The following is a 22,490-nucleotide window of genomic DNA, read 5'->3' on the forward strand; positions in this document are numbered from 1 at the left end:
CTCCGTGAGGCATAGTACATAAGCCCTTATCAAACACTGGTATCAGCCTGTATAAGGTTGGAGAGGTAGCCTGTTAAAGTGCTAAAAGGGGGGCTTCCCTGGTGGTCCAGTGGGTAGGACTCCACACTCCCAATGCAGGGGGCCCAGGTTCCATCCCTGGTCGGGAGCTAGATCCCACATGCATGCCATAAGTAAGAAGCCCGCATGCTGCAACTAAGACGCGGCGCAGCCAAAGTAAATAAATAAATAAATGTTTTCTAAAAGTAAAGTTGCTAAAAGGAACTAGACAGCAGATTTTGATAGTGTAGGGGGACTTGGGGAGGTGGCACCTGAATAGGAAAAACCTTCATATAGTCACTCAATAAGGGAATTAGACCATCATGGAGCACCACGAGGGAACTGAGCCCATGGGCTATAAAATGCCAGAATGAAAGAGGAATTATGAGCAAATGGATGAGAAAACTTGTCAATACGTTACTAATTCACAAAGTTCTCAAAGCCAGCCCTCCTGTTAATGTCTACTTTGAGGAATATAGCTGCAAAAATAGTCCATCTTGGAGAAGGTAAGTAGACAGGAGGTGAAACAGTTAAAGGAAGCTACTTATGCGAGAATTGAGGGAGTAGAAGAAAATGAAAAAATGAGTAAGATTAATGGGCTTCAAGTGGTAGGTGTGTGTGTTACAAACAGTAGGAAAAAGTCAACATTTCTAGGCTGAAAATAAGACTCCAGAATGACGATCAGGAGAAAAGAGAGGGGAGACCCTTGAATAGGACAAAGAAAATCACTTCCTCTAAGATTTGTCAAAAATAATGTCGGATTGGTGAGGATACAGGTTATGATGGAAAGGAGGGACTGGGTGATGGGACTGTGCACTTTCATGACTTCTGTTTTTTCTAGGAAGTAAAAGACAAAGTCACCAATTAAAAATAAAAGGTCTGGGGCTTCCCTGGTGGCACAGTGGTTGAGAATCTGCCTGCCGATGCAGGGGACATGGGTTCGAGCCCTGGTCCGGGAAGATCCCACATGCCTCAGAGCAACTGGGCCCATGCACCACAACTACTGAAGCCTGAGTGCCTAGAGCCTGTGCTCAACAAGAGAAGCCACTACAATAAGAGGCCTGCGCACCACAACGAAGAGTAGCCCCTGCTCGCCGCAACTAGAGAAAGCCCACACCCAGCGATGAAGACCCAATGCAGCCCAAAATAAATAAGTTAATTAATTTAAAAAAAAAAAAAAAAAAAGTAAAAGGCCTAGAGTGAAGCAGTTTGAGGAAAGTGGTACGATTTTCAGTATCATTTTGGAAAAACAATGTTGACTAGAGTGGAGAGGAAAGGTATAGCCAAGGAGAACTGTGCGTTCAGTTAGGCTTGGAAACCACTGTCTAACTCTGGATCCTCTGAGCAAAGGACAAACTCTAAAAACACCTACCTTTCAGAGGCTAGCCATGGGGAAAATTCATAAAACATAGTCCTGGGACCAAGCCAGGGTATTCAGAATATTGGATAACCAGTTTGAACATGGCAGCCCACGGAGATGAGATTGAGGTCAGCAGATGCAACAGGGAAGGATGAGGCTAGATGTCAATATGGAAATGGGTCAAATACAAAATGGAATGAGGAGGTGAAAGGTCAGAGCCTGAGCGGTATGGAAGAGAGCAAAGCCTGAGAGCAGTGGAGGCTTGGTTCAGGAGAATGCATTTTGCAAACACAGTTATTTGGCTGCTCTATTCATTTTGTCTGTGGTTAGGTGAGCTCCAACTGGGTCCAGACAGTACAATTACAAGTATGCATGGATACAGGAGACATGACTTTCTCTAGCAACCTCCACAGCCGTGGAGGAGGAACAAAGAAAAGAGAGTTGGAATAACTCAGCGTTTGATATTAGCTGGACAAGAATGCTGGGAAACCAATAAACACAATGATTCAGGCAAGATTTTTTTTAAAAAGTAGTGTTGCTAGAAATCTGGTGATAGGACTTCCCTGGTGGCGCAGTGGTTAAGAATCTGCCTGCCAATGCAGGGGACACGGGTTCGAGCCCTGGTCCGGGAAGATCCCACATGCCGCAGAGCAACTAAGCCCGTGTGCCACAGCTACTGAGCCTGCGCTCTAGAGCCCGTGAGCCACAACTACTAAGCCTGCGTGCCACAACTACTGAAGCCCGTGCACCTAGAGCCTGTGCTCCGCAGCAGGAGAAGCCACCGCAGTGAGAAGCCCAAGCACCGCAACGAAGAGTAGCCCCTGCTCGCCGCAACTAGAGAAAAGCCCGCGTGCAGCAACAAAGACCCAACACGGCCAATAAGTAAATAAATGTTCCTTTTTTCAAAACAAAACAAAACAGAAATCTGCTGATAGATCAGAGGATAGGGGACTGGATGGCTATGGAACCGGTGAATAGAAGAAAGGGAGTGAAAAAGATGGTTATATCTACTGAAAGGGCAACCCCATATCCAAACTCAGTTTTTCAAATCAGCTCTGGAAATAGACAACATGTGACCCACAGTGGAAGTGTCTGCTGTACCTGAATAGTTAGAATAAGGAAGAGGATAGAAAAAGAAAGTATGATGCTATTTCCCATATTTTCCAGTTCATTGAAAGGGAAAAGAATGTCAGGCAGGAGAAAGATCAAATTTTGTGTGCTTTCAGGGAGCATCAGGAAGAGTATGTCTAGGGAAGAAACTGAGAGAATTTCACAAATAAAACAGAGACGTCTCATTTTAGGTCCTTTTACATGAATGATTGCCCTTTTCCACTAGCCCTTGAGGTACTACAGACCTGAGATACAAAGCAGAAATTGACTGTTATTTTCATAGTCCCTTACTGTTTACAACTCACTTTTCTTTCTGCTGCATTCAGTGATTCTCAGGGTAACGCTGAGAGAGGGGAGTAATGACACCCCCTCCCTCGTTATACAAAATCAGAAACTAGTACAAAGCAAATCCTTTAAGCAGATGTTTCTCTGGCTCTAAAGTCCAATCTTCTTCCATAATGCCTCACAGTGTAAGACAAGCTTTATGCCTCTACAGCAAGATGGAGAAAAACACGGAGACCCCCTGCAAAGCAGAAATATCAGCTGCTAAGTTCAGATCCCATAAGAATAAGTGGTGAGAATAATACCTTTGGTATCTGGGTGTCATACATGAATAAATTATAGTATTTAATAAGTTATAAAACTACGTTGCTATTATAAGAAAATATTATCTTTCATCACTCAGTAATTTATGTAGGCATAAATCTATAGACTTGGCAGAATTCATAATGACTGCATATGCCCACAACTAAGGCGCAACTGCTGTTTATTAAAAGGGAGAGATTCCTTGCTGATTTTCTATTACATCATTTAAAATATTGATCTTAAGTTATCACCCACACGATCACGAATCAAGTCCTGTGTGTTCAGATGCTGAAGCTGAAGACAGTGACCCAACAGTATCATGATAAGGAATTTAAAGTATCGCAAGTCCCTAAGGAAATTTGCTGAAACCAGTTGTACATACTTTGAATTATTTGTTTGGTTAATTATCAATGGCTCCAAAGTGGGCTCCTGTAAAAGCTCTCTCAGTAAATTGCTTTCAAAGCCTCGGGCAGTCTGTAAGCATTACGCTTTTTGTGCACGCCACACAAAGTTCTCTTTGTTTATTGCCTGTGTTACATGTATCCTTGCACTTTTCACTAATGGTTTGTAGGCAGCCCTGGTTCACTAATGGGCTGCCTGACAACTTCAATAGTCTTCCAGTCCTCTCAGTTTGAATTTGAACATAAGATCTTTACCATCACGCTAAACACATCCATCAGGTCACTGTGGATGAAGTTCAACATGCAAGTCTCCAGATCCTTATTACCCAATATCTTTCTTACAGCTTTCAGGTCCCAGACTGACAATTACCACATCTAATGGAGGTTGCTTCCCTTGTTATCTTATTATCTTCTCTTAATATGCTTGGCAATTAAGATGATATCCAGTGTGTCTGGAGGAAAGGTGACCTGAATGAGACTTCCTAAGATGTTATCTGATGCAGGCACTGAAGCTATGATGAGAGTCCTGATGAAAACACAACATTGACCAAAAGATAGTAAGTCTTTGTTCCAGGGAGAAAATCAGATTGTTTGCACTTTTATTTCATTTTTGTTTTTAACTTATACAAGGTGATTCGCTAGCATGCAAGGTGTGTTAGCTCATCCTTGGAACTATGATTCTCAGAATTCCTTTCCCTGCATAGTTTCAAGTTCCTGTGGGCCACAAAAGATATTTGGGGTGACATCTAAAAGTTGGAAGGAGGCAGTAGCCATATGTTTTTACACTGGGAAGTTCCATGCGAGGCATCATCACCACTGACTGGCCTGATGGCTCCCCTGTCTAACTGGATCTCAGCCAGCCCTCCTCAACGCCACCACTCTCCTGCGGGTTCCCCTGAAACCCGGGCTAGTGTGTGCAGCTCCCACGGCAGCAACAGCATTTGCTCCTTCCACTCACGTCAGTTCTCCTCCTTCAGTTTCTCTTACCCCTGGACCAGCTCCACGAGTTTGGCTCCAGGGTGATGACCATCAGCCTCACGCTCAAGTCACCAGCAGTGAGGATGCTGAGCCTTGGTGGTGGGTTCCAGCTCGCCCTGCCCCTCACCAGCTTTACCATCTTTCTCTCCCAATGGCCTGCCCTACTGACTTCAGGCCCGGCATCCAATGTAGAGAAACAGGTTTGTATCAACTACTTATCCAGCTTTTACAAATGTGTAAAGTCAAATCCCTTTGATTAAATCCCCAGTTTTTATCACTCCTACTGGCTCTGTTTTTCTGATCCAAAGTTGGCTAATAAAATATGCATATCACGTTGTACTCAGAGGGATAATGTCTAGTAAAATATGCTTCAACAACCTATTAAAATTTGATGCAGTCAAGGAGAAAATTCCACATTTATTGTTTCCGGCTGATATTTTGAAGCTTCTACCCTTTCAAATCATTTTATTTGTAATTAGTTTTCCATAGGTAAGATATAATAATATAAAATTATTGAAGACATTATATGACCTCCAATAGACCGTTCTGAATGCTGCATTCATGCAGAAATTAATTCAGTCAGATGAGAACAATGTTCTTAATTAGGACATGGATGATTTTTGTAATCTAAACTACTGAAACAATTTCCTAATTTTGACCTCATGCAGAATTAATTCTTCTCACACTTGGGAAAACAAGAGAATTCATTAAAGTCATTTCAAGGCATGGAAAATATCTTGTAGTGAAGACACTTACTCTAGGTAAGTGGAGCCAGGAACCAAGCCTATAAAATTATTTATGAATATGAATGTTCTCTCCTAATATATTTCTCCATACAAGCTATTAATCTAATTTATATCACATACACAGTTCCCTTCTACTTTTCCCTACCCCACAGAGGAAGGAATGTGCTGGTATAAATTCGCAGAGGGGGATGTTTATAATTGCTAGAACCCTTACAAGTTTAAAAGGCAGAACTAAAAGTCTGATACGTGTTCCATAATTCTCTAGTTTTGTTTCTGTCTCTGTATGACTTACATGTGTTGAAGCAATGAGACACTTAACATCTGAGTCACTCAATGCCACTTAGCAATTCAAGAGAGCATGAGGCATGGTTGTGGATACTGCAGAAGATACAAGGATGACAAAGACCCAGCCCCTGCCTGCAATTCAGTAAAACGTATAAGAAGGGTGTGGCCTGTACCATGCCTTCAGAGGAGGAAATTTAAAGAAGAAAATGGGAGGGGTGGAGGATGTTGCTGTTTTACTCCTGTAAAACAGCCAAAGGAGTGCAAGAGAAATGGACGTTGAAGGAAAGAGTCCACAAGATGGAGAAAGGGTGCTATAGTGAGAACACACTACAGTACCTATGTGTGCATTTTTATGTAAACCCCTCAATTAAAGCCCATATGCAAACTCAGCAAAGTCTATCTTCGAAGCAAATACCGTGTGCCAGTGAATTCTACTAGAGACAATTTGAAAAGGTATTTATTTCTCATGGGATTACAAAGTCTATGCAAGTCTATTCCAAATAAGCCTAATATTTTAAGGCAAAGAAGTTTCTATATAATATCTGGGTTAAAAATTTAGATTAATATACAGACTAATACAAGTACCCCAGTGACCATAACATACGACAGAGTACAGAATACATAAACTTTGTAAAAAAATGAGATTGTTTTGGTAGAGAGATGAAGAAAAGCATTTCAGAAGAGGTGGTTTACTTGTGAGTCTTGAAAGGTGGATGAAATTTCAAAACATAAAAACAGAATTATTTTATGCAATAAAAGGATAAGGGCACTGAAGTGGGAAAACTCAGTCTGTTGAAGAAATCAATGAAAGCATCTGGAGTATAATACATACATATAGGGAATAATAAAACATAAACCTGAGGAAGTAGGTTGTAGCATACTGTGGACTAGAGACTAAAAAGCCCTGAATGCCAAACTAAATAGGTTTTTTACATTATTTTGTTGAAATAAGTATCTCTAGAATGTATCTTCATAAGAAAGCATTATGGAGAGAACTACTGATTCAGGAGTTTTATGTGGCAATAGTTGTGTAGGTTGAACCAGAGAATATAAAAGCAAGAGTTGTAGGAACAGTTCAAAGACAATATAATTCAGCATAAATAATGAGGACCTAGAAATTCACCATAAGTATGAGGTGCAACTATTTTATTATAAAAATGGGAGGTCGGGACTTCCCTGGTGGCACAGTGGTTAAGAATCCGCCTGCCAATGCAGGGGACACGGGTTCGAGACCTGGTCCCGGAAGATCCCACATGCCGCGGAGCAACTAAGCCCCTGCGCCACAGCTACGGAAGCCCGCGCGCCTAGAGCCTGTGCCCCTTAACAGGAGAAGCCACCACAATGAGAAGCCCGTGCACCGCAACAAAGAGTAGCACCGCTCGCTGCAACTAGAGAAAGCCTGCGCACAGCAACGAAGACCCAACGCAGCAAAAAATATATAAATAAAATAAAGATTTACTTTAAAAAAGGGGGGTGGGATGGGGAGAGATAGAAGAAACAAGAAGTGAAGTTTTAGGTACATGTTCACATTATTTTCATGAAATAGAAAGTAAGGTCATTTCTGAGAAGAATGGAAGGATGGTGAGGTTACAATTTAAGGAAAGTAGAAAAGGTTAATAAATCAATTATCTATGGTGGTATTTGCTCAACCCTACTCATGGTTCCAATAACTCTCCTGTCCACTCTGCTTCATCCATGTTGTTCGCACTGGAACTGCCCAACTATTCAGTTATAAATACTCCTTGGCCACAGTTGATTAGCCCAGAACTGGGCACCAGACTCTTGTGTAACCATTCAGAGTGTTTTCCTAGAATTTCTGGAACTTAAATGTAGAAGTCACTGTCTTTCTAGTAATCCGGGTTTTACCATGGAAACCTGAATACCATATCCTATTGCCCTCTCATTGTGTTTCCCACATGTTTCCTACTATTGGGAACACAGAACAGATATGACCTGCACAGAAAAAATAAAATAAAATAAAATAGATAATAAACAAAGAAGATAATAAACACGAGATGGAGAGAGATGGAATTTAATCTCCTGGTTCCAGTTGTTACTAAGAACCAGTCCTATTCCCATTCTTCAATTCTGTAAGACATCCCAGAAAGATTTTGGTAAATATCCCCAATTGCTTAAGCTAGTTTAAACTGGTTTTCTAATACTTTCAATAAGAAGGTTGTACTGAATAAAAATCATTTTTCTCTGGAGATAATTAGCAATAGAGCTGAGCAGGGAGACATCTAAGCATCACCGGACACCGTTATGGGGTCCAAATGAAGCTGGAAACAGTAAACGGTAATGGTACTCATCTGCTTGGTGTGTGAGTTTCTGCAGAAACATTCTGTAGCGCAGGGATAGATAAAGAGAAAACAGGCTAGTGAACTGATCAAAAAATGTGGTTTTAATTGTAAAGAAACTCAATGGGAGGAAAATAGGACATGAGAGTTGGTGATATTACACAAATGTGTGACTGAAGTTCAGGGTGAAACGTCTCTCAAAGGGAATGATGTAATCCATCAGTGATATCTGCCCTGACCAGAGGAATAAGAGGCACAAGTGTGATTTCTATATAATGTTCACTTTCTTTCTCCCTTTCAGGATCTAAATTTACACTCCATTATTCTTTTAGCAAAACCAAATTAATGTAACTGTCCAAATCAAGATTATGGTAAAGGAACCGATATAAAAGTCACTAATATAAAAAGGAACTGATAAAGAAAAGTTTCAACAAAACGTAAACTTCTTTCTTTGACAGAAAACCAGATGTCCAGGAGATCAAACCATGTGGTATATCCTAGGGATAAGAAATAGTCTTATCTTACTAGAAATAGTCTTAATAGAAGAAATAGTCTTAATAGAAGAAACAGTCACACGGAAGAAATGAAAATTCTGGTTTTGATGTTATGGGAAGAAAAAATTAGATTAAAAAGAGAATTATGGATCAAGATGGTGGAAGAGTAAGACGCGGAGATCACCTTCTCCCCACAAATACATCATAAATGCATCTACATGTGGAACAACTCCTACAGAACACCTACTGAACGCTGGCATAAAACCTCAGACCTCCCAAAAGACGACCTACATGCAGAAGGCAGGTCCAAATCCAAAGCTTAACCCCGGGAGCTGTGCGAAGAAAGAAGAGAAAGGGAAATTTCTCCCAGCAGCCTCAGAAGCAGCAGATTAAATCTCCACAATCAACCTGATGTACCCTGCATCTGTGGAATACCTGAGTAGACAACAAATCATCCCAAATTGAGGAGGTGGACTTTGGGAACAACGATATATATATATTTTTTCCCCTTTTTCTCTTTTTCTGAGTGTGTACGTGTATGCTTCTGTGTGTGATTTTGGCTGTACAGCTTTGCTTTAACAATCTGTCCTAGAGTTCTGTCTGTCCGTTTTTTCGTTGTTGTTGTTTTTATTACTTAAGAAAAATTTTTTCCTTAATAATTATTTTGTATTTTAATAACTTTATATAATTTTATATTATTTTATTCTTTATTTCTTTCTTTTTTTTCTCCCTTTTATTCTGAGCCATGTAGAAGACAGGCTCTTGGTGCTCCAGCCAGGCATCAGGGCTATGCTACTGAGGTGGGAGAGCCAAGTTCAGGAAACTGGTCCACAAGAGACCTCCCAGCTCCACATAATATCAAATGGCAAAAATCTCCCAGAGATCTCCATCTCAACGCCAAGACCCTGCTCCACTCAACGACCAGCAAGCTACAGTGCAGGACACCCTATGCCAAACAACTAGCAAGACAGGAACACAAGTGCATCCATTAGCATAGAGGCTGCCTAAAATCATAATAAGGCCACAGACACCCCAAAACACACTACCAGACGTGGGCCTGCCCACCAGAAAGACAAGGTCCAGCCTCATCCACCAGAACACAGGCACTAGTCCCTTCCACCAGGAAGCCTACACAACCCACTGAACCAAACTTAGACACTGGGGATAGACACCAAAAACAATGGAAACTACGAACCTGCAGCCTGCAAAAAGGAGACCCCAAACACAGTAAGTTAAGCAAAATGAGAAGACAGAGAAACACACAGCAGATGAAGGAGCAAAGCAAAAACTCACCAGACCTAACAAATGAAGAGGAAATAGGCAGTCTACCTGAAAAAGAATTCAGGATAATGATAGTAAAGATGATCCAAAATCTTGGAAATAGAATAGAGAAAATAAAAGAAACATTTAATAAGGACCTAGAAGAACTAAAGAGCAAACAAACAGTGATAAACAACACAATAAGTGAAATTAAAAATTCTCTAGAAGGGATCAATAGCAGAATAAGTGAGGCAGAAGAACGGATAAGTGACCTGGAAGATAAAATAGTGGAAAACACTACTGCAGAGTAGAATAAAGAAAAAAGAATGAAAATAATTGAGGACAGTCTCAGAGACCCCTGGGACAACATTAAACGTGCCCACATTCGAACTATAGGGGTCCCAGAAGAAGAAGAGAAAAAGAAAGGGACTGAGAAAATATTTGAAGAGATTATGCTTGAAAACTTCCCTAATAAGGGAAAAAAAATAGTCAAGTCCAGGAAGCACAGAGAGTCCCATACAGGATAAATCCAAGGAGAAACACGCCAAGACACATATTAATCAAACTATCAAAAATTAAATACAAAGAACAAATATTAAAAGCAGCAAGGGAAAAACAACAAATAACACATAAGGGAATCCCCATAAGGCTGACAGCTGATCTTTCACCAGAAACTCTGCGAGCCAGAAGGAAGTGGCAGGACATATTTAAAGTGATGAAGGAGAAAAACATACAACCAAGATCACTCTACCCAGCAAGGATGTCATTCAGATTTGATGGAGAAATAAAAACCTTTACAGAAAAGCAAAAGCTAAGAGAATTCAGCACCACCAAACCAGCTTTGCAACAAATGCTAAAAGAACTTCTCTAAGCAGGAAACACAAGAGAAGGAAAAGACCTATAATAACAAATCCAAAACAATTAAGAAAATGGTAATAGGAACATACATATCGATAATTACCTTAAATGTAAATGGATTAAATGCTCCAACCAAAAGACACAGACTGGCTGAATGGATACAAAAACAAGACCCATATATATGCTGTCTACAAGAGACCCACTTCAGACCTAGGGACACATACAGACTGAAAGTGAGGGGATGGAAAAAGATATTCCATGCAAATGGAAATCAAAAGAAAGCTGGAGTAGCAATTCTCATATCAGACAAAATAGACTTTAAAATAAAGACTATTACAAGAGACAAAGACACTACATAATGATCAAGGGATCGATCCAAGAAGAAGATATAACAATTGTAAATATTTATGCACCCAACATAGGAGCACCTCAGTACATAAGGCAAATGCTAACAGCCATAAAAGGGGAAATCGACAGTAACACAATCATAGTAGGGGACTTTAACACCCCACTTTCACCAATGGACACATCATCCAAAATGAAAATAAATAAGGAAACACAAGCTTTAAATGATACATTAAACAAGATGGACTTAATTGATATTTACAGGACACTCCATCCAAAAACAACAGAATACACATTTTTCTCAAGTGCTCATGGAACATTCTCCAGGATAGATCATATCTTGGGTCACATATCAAGTCTTGGTAAATGTAAGAAAACTGAAATTGTATCAAGTATCCTTTACAACCACAATGCTATGAGACTAGATATCAATTACAGGAAAAAATCTGTAAGAAATACAAACACATGGAGGCTACACAACACACTACTTAATAACCAAGAGATCACTGAAGAAATCAAAGAGGAAATCAAAAAATACCTAGAAACAAATGACAATGAAAACCCAACAACCCAAAACCTATGGGATGCTGCAAAAGAAGTTCTAAGAGGGAAGTTTATAGCAATAAAATCCTACCATAAGAAACAAGAAACATTTTAAATGAACAACCTAACCTTACACCTAAAGCAATTAGAGAAAGAACAAAAAAACCCCAAAGTTAGCAGAAGGAAAGAAATCATAAAGACCAGAAATAAATGAAAAAGAAGTGAATGAAACGATAGCAAAGATCAACAAAACTAAGAGCTGGTTCTTTGAGAAGATAAAAAAAATTGATAAACCATTAGCCAGACACATCAAGAAAAAAAGGGAGAAGACTCAAATCAATAGAATTAGAAATGAAAAAGGTTAAGTAACAACTAAAACTGCAGAAATACAAAGGATCACGAGAGATTACTACAAGCAACTCTATGCCAATAAAATGGACAACCTGGAAGAAATGGACAAATTCTTAGAAATGCACAACCTTCCGAGACTGAACCAGGAAGAAATAGAAAATATGAACAGACCAATCACAAGCACTGAAATTGAAACTGTGATTAAAAATTTTCCAACAAACAAAAGCCCAGGACCAGATGGCTTCACAGGCGAATTCTATCAAACATTTAGAGAAGAGCTAACACCTATCCTTCTCAAACTCTTCCAAAATATAGCAGGCAGAGGAACACTCCCAAACTCATTCTACGAGGCCACCATCACTCTGATACCAAAACCAGACAAAGATGTCACAAAGAAAGAAAACGACAGGCCAATATCACTGATGAACATAGATGCAAAAATCCTCAACAAAATACTAGCAAACAGAATCCAACAGCACATTAAACGGTTCATACATCATGATCAAGTGGGGTTTATTCCAGGAATGCAAGGATTCTTCAATATATGCAAATCAATCAACGTGATACACCATATCAACAAATTAAAGGAGAAAACCATATGATCATCTCAATAGATGCAGAGAAAGCTTTTGACAAAATTCAACACCCATTTCTGATAAAAGCCCTCCAGAAAGTAGGCACAGAGGGAACTTTCCTCAACATAATAAAGGCCATATATGACAAACCCACAGCAAACATCATCCTCGATGGTGAAAAACTGCAACCATTTCCACTAAGATCAGGAACAAGACAAGGTGGCCCACTCTCACCACTCTTATTCAACATAGTTTTGGAAGTTTTAGCCACAGCAATCAGAGAAGAAAAAGAAATAAAAGGAATCCAAATTGGAAAAGAAGAAGTAAAGCTGTCACTTTTTGCAGATGACATAAAACGATACATAGAGAATCCTAAAGATGATACCAGAAAACTAGTAGAGGTAATCAATGAATTTGGTAAAGTAGCAGGATACAAAATTAATGCACAGAAATTGTTTGCATTCCTTTACACTAATGATGAAAAATCTGAAAGTGAAATTAAGAAAACACTCCCATTTACCACTGCAACACAAAGAATAAATTATCTAGGAATAAACCTACCTAAGGAGACAAAAGACCTGTATGCAGAAGATTATAAGACACTGATGAAAGAAATTAAAGATGATACAAATAGATGGAGAGATATACCATGTTCTTGGACTGGAAGAATCAACATTGTGAAAATGACTATTCTACCCAAAGCAAACTACAGATTCAATGCAATCCCTATCAAACTACCACTTGCCTTTTTACCAGAACTAGAATGAAAAATTTCACAATTTGTATGGAAACACAAAAGGCCCCGAATAGCCAAAGCAATCTTGAGAAAGAAAAACGGAGCTGGAGGAATCAGGCTCCCTGACTTCAGACTATACTACAAAACTACAGTAGTCAAGACAGTACGGTACTGGCACAAAACCAGAAATATAGATCAGTGGAACAGGATACAAAGCCCAGAGATAAACCCACGCACATATGGTAACCTTATCTTTGATAAAGGAGGCAAGAATATACTGTAAAGAAAAGACAGTCTCTTCAATAAGTGGTGCAGGGAAAACTGGACAGCTACATGTAAAAGAATGAAATTAGAACACTCCCTAATACCATACACAAAAATAAACTCAAAATGGATTAAAGACCTAAATTTGAGGCCAGACACCATCAAACTCTTAGAGGAAAACATAGGCAGAACACTCTATGACATAAATCACAGCAACATCCTTTTTGACCCATCTCCTAGAGAAATGGAAATAAAAACAAAAATAAACAAATGGGACCTAATGAAACTTCAAAGCTTTTGCACAGCAAAGGAAACCATAAACAAGACCAAAAGACAGCCCTCAGAATGTGAGAAAATATTTGCAAATGAAGCAACTGACAAAGGATTAATCTCCAAAACATACTAGCAACTCATGCAGCTCAATATCAAAAAACCGAACAACGCAATCCAAAAATCGGCAGAAGACCTAAACAGACATTTCTCCAAAGAAGATACACAGATTGCCAGCAAACACATGAAAGGATGCTCAACATCACTAATCATTAGAGAAATGCCAATCAAAACTACAATGAGGTATCACCTCAAACCAGTCAGAAAGGCCATCATCCAAAAAATCTACAAACAATAAATGCTGGAGAGGGTGTGGAGAAAAGGGAACACTCTTGCACTGCTGGTGGGAATATGAATTGGTTCAGCCACTATGGAGAACAGTATGGAGGTTCCTTAAAAAACTAAAAATAGAACTACCATATGACCCAGAAATCCCGCTACTGGGGTTATACTCTGAGAAAACCATAATTCAAAAAGAGTCATGTACCAAAATGTTCATGGCAGCTCTAATTACAATAGCCAGGACATGGAAGCCACCTAAGTGTCCATCAACAGATGAATGGATAAAGAAGATGTGGCACATATATACAATGGAATATTACTCAGCCATAAAAAGGAACGAAACTAAGTTATTTATAGTGAGGTGGATGGACCTAGAGACTGTCATACAGAGTGAAGTAAGTCAGAAAAAGAAAAACAAATACCGTATGCTAACACATATACATGGAATCTTAAAAAAAAAAAAAAAATGGTCAGAAGAACCTAGGGGCAAAACGGGAATAAAGATGCAGACCTATTAGAGAATGGAGCTGAGGATAAGGGGAGGGGGAAGGGTAATCTGGGACAAAGTGAGAGAGCGGCATGGACATACATACACTACCAAATGTAAAACAGATAGCTAGTGGGAAGCAGCCGCACAGCAGAGGGAGATCAGCTCGGTGCTTTGTGACCACCTAGAGGGGTGGGATAGGGAGGGATGGAGGGAGGGAGATGCAAGAGGGAAGAGATTTGAGGACATATGTATATGTATAACTGATTCACTGTTATAAAGCAGAAACTAACACACCCTTGTAAAGCAATTATACTCTAACAAAGATGTTTAAAAAAGAGAGAGAATTATGTACATATCACTGTAAAATAAAGAGGTGAATGCAAATGCCAAAATTTCATAGTTTCCATTTCTATGTTTCCTGTTCTGTAAGGTTCTGAAGTGGAAAATGATCACTGTTGTTGCCCCTCTCAAATCCCCTCACACTTAGCATTCTAATACCTATTGTTCATATTGCCACCTGTGTTTCATTGCCTGTGAATTTTTTTTTTTTTTTTTGCAGTACGCGGGCCTCTCACTATTGTGGCCTCTCCCATTGTGGAGCACAGGCTCCGGACGTGCAGGCTCAGCGGCCATGGCTTACGGGCCCAGCCGCTCCGCGGCATGCGGGATCTTCCCGGACCGGAGCACAAACCCGCGTCCCCTGCATCGGCAGGCGGACTCTCAACCACTGCGCCACCAGGGAAGCCCTGCCTGTGAATTTTATCTGGCCAAAGCCACCGTGGCCTAAGAATTAACACCCCCTACGAACATCCCTTCACCAATAATGGAAGGGATTTTGGTGCATAAATATTTCAGCTTGCCCTCCTCACTTGGCACTAATTGTGAAATGCACCCAGATTTTCTCAGTTAGGGCAAAACCTGGTTATGCCCAGTAATAATAACCTGCTTGCTAATGCATTTGTTATTGGCTGTCTTTTCTTCCCTGTTTTATTTTCTTGCTCTCTACTGACATTTCCTGCAATGATCTCTCAAATAACTTGAACTGGAATACGTGCTTCAGGATTTGCTTCTGGGGATATGAGAACTACCAAAAAGATCTGGGGTAGAGTCAGGAGAACAGTGTTGAATCATCATTCTGGGACCTCTTTTCTGAGAGTTCAAGATGTAGAGAGTTTTCTTTTTTCCCCTGAACTAAAAGAAGAGTCAGTTCTTTAATTTTAGGTAATACAAAGGTGTGTGGGATCTTTGAGGTATTAATTAATGGTTATATGCAATTAAATAGGATGTGAGAAAAGGGGCTACAAGTTAAAATTTTTATTAAGAATGTTTTTGGTCTATAAATACAGGTTCCTGATAATTAAAGTGAGACTACCTATATGTTAAATTAAAGGCTATTATGGTATGTTGAGGCTAAAACACTGCATAAGTGCTTTAAACAGTATAATATCATAACTTTAGACTGTATTTGTAAAAATTCAGGAAGCAGCTGAGAAAATGTTCTAATGTAAGGTACTGCAGTAATTCCCGCAGTTGAATGGTTTCACACAGTTAGAGTGTAATTTTACACTCTTAATCTTCAGTGTAGTTGCTCCAAGTCCAGGATGGCAGGAGAGACTCTCCCACTCAGTCAACCAGGAAATCAGCTTCTGGGGCTTCTGAGGTCACCCTTCGGGTCTTCTCCAATCCAGCCAGCCAGAAACAGAAAAGGGCAGGAGGAGTGAATCATGAGAGAGCTTCAAGGGGAAGGCCTGGAGGAGGAGTTCATTTTTCTCTCACTCCATTGGCTACAATGCAATCGCGTGACTACACTGAACTGCAAGGGAGGGGCTAGGAGGCATTCTCATTGGGAAACTGGGCAGGCTTCTCCCAGTGACACCTCTCCTTTGGAAGAGAGGGTACCCATTTTTGGCAAATAAATAGCCATCTCTCCCACCACCACATCTCTTTTCCTTATGTAAAATGAATATGCTAAATGAATTAATAATATAAACAAATTAGAATTGAATGGTAAGTCAAACCATTTTCAAGAATTGGAGAAAGATGTATGATTATTGTCAGCAATTCATATACATATTAAGATAATCCTTAGTTATTAAAACTTGTCTCCTTAACACTTCTGCCAATAGCATATTTAAAAGTTCAGTTCTCTGAAATGGAAAGCACTAATATTTCAATCACTTAAAAAAATCCATTACTGAAACATTTCATTTAGTCATATTAATCTTCTCCTATGCCACTTAACTAAAACTCATTACCTTATGTACAAATGAAATCTGAGGAATTCTTTGCCACATATTTGTATATTCTTCAAGTTAAGACCATTTCACAGTTACCTTTTTTTTCTCCATAAAACTGGATCGATTTTCTCTGACTTGAGGAGATAAATGCAAGGAGGCAGGGATTATAGAAAATTTAAAAATCAAAATTTAGGGATTTCTCTGGTGGTCCAGTGGGTAAGACTCTGCGCTCCCAATGCAGGGGGCCCAGGTTCGATTCCTGGTCAGGGAACTAGATCCCACGTGCATGCCACAACTAAGAGTCTGCATGCTGCAACTAGAGATCCCACGTGCTACAACTAAGACCTGGTGCAACCTAAATAAATAAATAAACAAATAAATAAATAAATATTGAAAGAAAAATAAGGCATCCTTCCTGGAACCCTCTGTCCAAAAAAAAAAAAAGATCAAAATTTAGAGTCAGATAAGTATTTGGTCACAATGCTACAGGCTGGAATAAATGAATTACAAATTGAGATTTCTGTTATGAATTCACTGCTCTTTCCAGTACAGCAGGCTGCCCTTCCTAATTATTGATTTAGCAACAATCATTTGCATTAGGATGGTATCTTCATTACAACTATCTACCTGTGGTCTGTTAAAAGAGAAAAATAAATACAAAATATATTAATATTTTCATTTCTTTAAATAAAACCTAACATTTATACTTTGAACTAATTCAGGAAATATACTAATTTTATTTTGTAAAGTGGAATTATGCTGCATACATAAGTGATTCTAGGACATTATGTTGTATGGATTTTAAAGGAAAGAAAATAGCTGCAACAATAGTGTTCCTGGCTGCTGTTGTGATGCTTCTTAACGGAACTGTTAACTTGTAGCGGTCAGGGTGGTGGCGGTTTTTGTGATCACTAACATTGATTGAATACTTATAAACGACATGTCAGTTGCTGTGCTAAGTGCTTTATATGCTGTTTCATACTATTATTATTTCAGATTTACAGAAGAGGGAGCTGAGATTTAAAGAAGTTAAGCATCTTGTCCAAGATCACACCAATAGGAAGCAGGAGAGCCGAGATATAAACACAAATCTGTTTGACTATGTTCTGTGCTCTTAACCATTATGCTGTGTGACCTTCACCAAAGGTACATCACTTCCTGCTACTCCACGGTAAAGTACAGGTTTAAAAACAAAGAACTAATTTAATGAAAATGAGCACAGACGAACTACAGTGGTCCCCTCTTATCCACGAGGGATATGTTCCAAGACCCCCAGTGGATGCCTCAAACTGCAGACAGTACCAAACCTTACATATACAAGGTTTTCTTCCTGTAACTACATGCCTATGATAAAGTTTAATTTATAAATTAGGCACAGTAAGAGATTAACAACAAAAACTAATAATAAAATAGAACAATTACAACAATATACTGTAATAATGGCTATGTAAATGTGGTCTTTCTCTCTCAAAATATCTTATTGTACAAATATAATACCTCTTCCATATTAACTAAGCACTTACCACATACTGTGGCCATAACTTTTGCAGCTTGAGGTGCAGCAGCAAAACTGGCATGAATTTCTTTTCCCTTCTTCACAATTTTCTAGATAGGAGATTGGTTCTTACTGTAGATCTTAGCAACTGCAGCATATTTTTTTTTTCTTACCCTATTAAGTTGAGAACTGTCACCCTTTCACTTAAAGAAAGCACCTTGGGCTTCCCTGGTGGCGCAGCGGTTGAGAGTCCACCTGCCGATGCAGAGGACAAGGGTTTGTGCCCTGGTCCAGGAAGATCCCACATGCCGCGGAGCGGCTGGGCCCGTGAGCCATAGCCGCTGAGCCTGCACGTCCGGAGCCTGTGCTCCGCAACAGGAGAGGCCACAACAGTGAGAGGCCGGCATACCGAGAAAAAAAAAAAAAAAAAAAAAAAAAAAGCACCTTGTGGCTTCTCTTTGGCATACCCAAATTGCCAGCATCACTACTCTTGCCCTTCCTAGCAAAGACTGAAGATGCTCATCAAAATCCAAGTCTGTGTCTTTGGGGTGATGGCTTTTATTAACAAGATCTCAAAAAAGGGAGGGTGAAGGAGGCCTGTACAACCCTGAAGGTTCATTTCTACCACTCTGACATATGATAGAAATTGTCATCTTGTTTTTCGAAGAAGAAGAAGAATATGAAAAGTGAAACTTTAAACGGGAAACAAACACAATGATTGCAAACCAGTAACAAGGTCAGAGTTATGTAACTGGGATTAAAGCAGTTATATGCACAACTGCTTCAAGAAAATTGTGCACTCAAACTGTAATCTGGGGTGCATTGCAAAGAAACCAAAGAGTCCAATAATGTGAAAGTCTGAGGAAAGAGTGGAATGTAGTATGAATTGCCCAATAGCAACAAGAATAATATCAAGAAATATAATATTTAGGATGGGAGAAGTGATGGAGGAGAATCTAGCCTTGAGAAGAATTTTCAGAGGAGGTAGAACCCCAAATGACAGAAAACAGTAGCAGAATGAAAAAGCTTCTTTACCTAATTGAAGAGAGAGCTTAAAAGCTGAGAATAAACATGATCACTGCCAGGAAATTTGCAAGAGAACTAAGAAGAAAAAAAAATAGGTTCAATTTTTATAAGAATGATGAAAAATCTCAATACAGGAAATAATAACCCATAAAAAAAAGTAAATGAGATGGAAGGGCAGTTTTAGAAACTTTTATTCTGATATTCTAATTTAAAATTAGACATCTAAGAAAAACAATTTAATATAGAAGTATTGTTAAAAAAGAAATAAACTGTATAATACAAACACATTTTTATCTTCTCAGTTACATCACTGTTTAGCATGATAACCAAATATAGAACCAGTAATGGACTCACACTGTGGCAAAAGAGAGAAAAATCAGATAACAAGAGTGATGCTACAGAAGACTACCTTTTGAAGGCTGCATATAACATTTTCTAGCAATGTACAAACATAAAACTTGAAAAAATGTATCTCTAGTAATACCTCCTTTGTTGTTCTTCCAGACAACTGGGCAACAGAAATGTCACTTGATCCATGCTTAAGTCCTTGAGAGAACCAGAAACATAATGGGCTCCAAAACACCTTAAACCACTGGCATCATGAACACTTCCTGCCTAATTCTGTTGGACAACAGAGACAAAGTAAGCCCTGTAATTACATCCCAGCCTGATCTATGCTTGCAGTCATGTAATTAATACTTCCTCTGTAAAGCAATGGAATAATTTAAAGAGCAGGTATTTTTCAACCATGATCTGAAAAAAAAACTCTAAGAGAATACATGTGCATTTTAGCTATGTGCAGACACTTCTGGGATTCCATTTGCTAAAAGAAATTGTAACTAGATTCTCAGAGCTTTCATTGTACCAAGAGATGAAAATGATACTTCCTTCCTGCTAAGGGCTATAGTAGGGGGTAGAATAAAGGGTGACTGGAGCCTATATTTATTCCATGAGGTTTTATGAAAATGGTAAACATAATCTCAGTTCCTGGCTACCTGAGCCACCCTAGCATGGTGCCAACCACATTTGCAGAGCCTCAGCCAGGAAATCAGTGCAGAAATCTGGCTCCAGAGGCTAGACCTTAACATACACAATAGAAATAAAACACTGCACTGCAGCAAATCTATAGTAACTTCCCAAGTCCCTGCCCAGTTTCTAGAGTCCATCTGTAGAGAGGCATTCACAATCATGAATGTAAATCCTATAGAACTCAGAGACACATAAAACTGGGTTGTAACACAACAGTAGAGGACAGAGTAAGAGTGAGAATGTAAGCTATCAATGTAGGTTTTACCAAGAAAGCCGCATTTTCAACAACTGTTCAAATTTTAAATACTTTTACATTATTTTCTTTTGAATAGATCACACGTATGCCCAGAAAAATTCTATATTTTCAAAGTCCCTCTCCATCCCTAACCAAATCCAAAACAAATTTCATCTTTGTCATCTTGTCAACTGTCTTTATTTAATATCTAGAATCACAAAGAGTGGTGCTAGGGTACACACAGGGCCAATGAGATGGCCATTACCCCTTCCTGAAACTCTCTCCCCACCTACTCTTTACAATGCCAAACAACCTTATTTTCAACAACAATGAAGTCTTCCCTGATCGCTCTTCTACTGCTCTGTCACATCACCCTGTTTATATCCTATGCAATACCTCACAATCACTGAACGTTTTATTGATTTGTCCATTTTTGAAATATGAAAGATGAAATAAAATTCTGAAAATGAGGAAACAAGGAAACAGCCCAGGGAATATCATAGTTATCTTGGTCTGCTTGGGCTTCTGTAACAAAATACCATAGACTGGGTGACTTAAATAACAGAAATTCCTTTTCTCACAGTTCTCGAGGCTGGGAAGTGCAAGTGCAGGGTGCAGGCCAATTCCATTTCTTGTGGGCATTCTCTACCTGGCTTGACACATTCTGACTGTATTCTCACTTTCTCTTCTTGTAAGATCACTAATTCCATGATGAGGGCCCTACCCTCATGACCTAACCTAACCCTAATTACCTCCAAAGGCCCCATCTCCAAAAACCATCATATTGGGAGTTAGGGTTTCAACCTCCAACAAATTTTGGTGGAGACACAAATATTCAGTTCATAAGTATGCCAGATTTGGGTCCCCTCAACAGAATAGAAAAACAACAGTAAAAAAAATTTGCTTGATTATTTTACTGAATTACCTTATATCCATCATAGAAATAATCCGTTTTGTTCTGGCAGGAGAATATAGTTCTCAATTATTAGTAACTAATATTCATTTTCAGAGCAACTTGACTTAGGCATCTCTACTCTGGTGGCTTGATGGGTTCCATTTTATATTCTTAAACTCTTCGTTTGGCTCATAAACTTTTGAAGGTCTTAATTTTAATATAAGAATTATGTCAAGAAAAACATAAAAATTTTAAGGTAATATATGGCTCTGCATGAATATTTAAAGGTAATAAGCCAGATTTATACTCTGTGAAACACAAAATAAAAATCTTAACAAAAGAACAAAATGATTGATAGGACACATCGAAGCAACCATCTTTTTGGCACAATGATTCTGAACTCACATATAAGTAGTCCCCTGCTCTTCAGACAAGCCCACAGAAGAGGGAGTCCCTCTCCACTGGAGATCACTTCATTTTTTTACATTAGAGAAGAGCAATTGGGGATGTTTAATATACTTTTGTCTGAGGAACTCTGAAATTTAATACATATTCCAATTTGCAAAAACTGGAAATACGAAATAGGCCAATGGCCCAAGTCCAAGCAGACTCAGTTTTTCAGAATCAAACACTAAAGCAAAGAAACAATAAGAAAATGCTCACAAAAATTACCTAGAGCAAGGGATGTCTGCATTGAACATTTTATTCATTGAACTCATCATTTTTTACTTCCTTTAATTAGTCTTATCTCACAGAGTGAATTCACTTTGAAATGATTAAAAATGGTTTTTGGAAAATATGTTAGATTGACTGTGATCGTGCCCACATGCATATTGTAAAAAAGTATTCATTGTCATTAGCCTCATGTGGGCCATGTTAACAGATTAATAAACATATGAGTCGATAGCTACATCATTCACTTACTTGACATTTTCTGAGTGGATACAAGCTATGTACAAACACTGTACTACAAACTATATTCAAATACTATTTTGGAAACAAATAATTGCGTGTTAAAGTGGGAATGTTTGCCCAGAGATTATTTTGAGGACTCCGAAGTTCTTCAGTCTTCTCAAGTGTACAAGCAAATGTTCTCCAGTTAGAGAAAGGAAGTGTGAAAGTTTCATCCACATCACAGCAGAAGAAAGATGCATGCACTGCAGTTGCACAGGAAGAAGAAAGCTATTAACACAGCCTGCCCTGTGCAGTCTTCAGTAAACTCTGTG

General features: G+C 39.0%; 1 long non-coding RNA gene across 1 annotated transcript in view; it reads right to left on the bottom strand.

The window, feature by feature from the left end:
* LOC114887944 overlaps positions 1-18,376 on the bottom strand; it is a 145,914-nt gene extending 127,538 nt beyond the window's left edge. Inside the window, exon 1 of the long non-coding RNA XR_003791657.1 lies at positions 18,108-18,376. This is a non-coding gene — a long non-coding RNA (uncharacterized LOC114887944). The remainder of the gene's footprint in view (positions 1-18,107) is intronic.
* Between the last annotated feature and the right edge of the window lie 4,114 nt (positions 18,377-22,490).

This window comes from Monodon monoceros, unplaced genomic scaffold (genome assembly GCF_005190385.1).
Source record: "Monodon monoceros isolate NGI ecotype Baffin Bay Population unplaced genomic scaffold, NGI_Narwhal_1 Super_Scaffold_8, whole genome shotgun sequence".
NCBI lineage: Eukaryota > Metazoa > Chordata > Mammalia > Artiodactyla > Monodontidae > Monodon > Monodon monoceros.